The sequence below is a fragment of the Sinocyclocheilus grahami genome, unplaced genomic scaffold, assembly GCF_001515645.1.
Source record: "Sinocyclocheilus grahami isolate Dianchi unplaced genomic scaffold, SAMN03320097.WGS_v1.1 scaffold131.1, whole genome shotgun sequence".
Classification (NCBI taxonomy): Eukaryota; Metazoa; Chordata; class Actinopteri; order Cypriniformes; family Cyprinidae; genus Sinocyclocheilus; species Sinocyclocheilus grahami.
This window is the reverse complement of record NW_015505310.1, coordinates 1,045,777-1,046,318: the sequence shown is the minus strand read 5'-3', so window position 1 is coordinate 1,046,318 and position 542 is coordinate 1,045,777. Positions and strand designations below refer to the sequence as shown.

Genomic DNA, 542 nt, shown 5'->3' with positions numbered 1-542 from the left:
GAGGTTCTGAGTGGCCTACCCCAAGAGGTAGTTGACACCATCACTTCAGCGAGAGCACCGTTTATGAGACACGCCTACGCTTTGAAGTGGAACCTGTTCGTTGAGTGGTGTTCTTCTCGCCGAGAAGGCCCCCGAAGATGCCCGATCGTAGTTGTGCTGTCCTTTTTGCAGCAAGGGCTGGAGCAAAGGCTGTCTCCCTCCACTCTGAAAGTTTATATTGCTGCAATTGCTGCTAACCACGACCCCGTACAAGGGAGGATGCTGGGGAAGCATGACCTGGTCGTCAGGTTCCTTAAGGGGGCGGGAAGGTTAAATCCTCCATGGCCGCCCTCTATACCCTCTTGGGACCTGACTCTAGTGCTCACGGCACTACAGCAGGGCCCATCTGAGCCTTTGCAGACGGTTGAACTGAAGTTCCTCTCAATGAAGACTCTGCTCCTGCTGGCATTGGCCTCCATCAAAAGGTTAGGGGACCTGAATGCATTTTCGGTCAACGATTCGTGCCTAGAGTTCGGGCCGGCTGATTCCCAGGTGACCCTGAG

At 54.6% G+C, this 542-nt stretch overlaps 1 protein-coding gene across 2 annotated transcripts in view; it reads right to left on the bottom strand.

Annotated features, from left to right (window-relative positions):
* Positions 1–542, bottom strand: part of pex5la (peroxisomal biogenesis factor 5-like a) — an 83,583-nt gene that overhangs the window by 65,776 nt on the left and 17,265 nt on the right. The window lies entirely within an intron of this gene.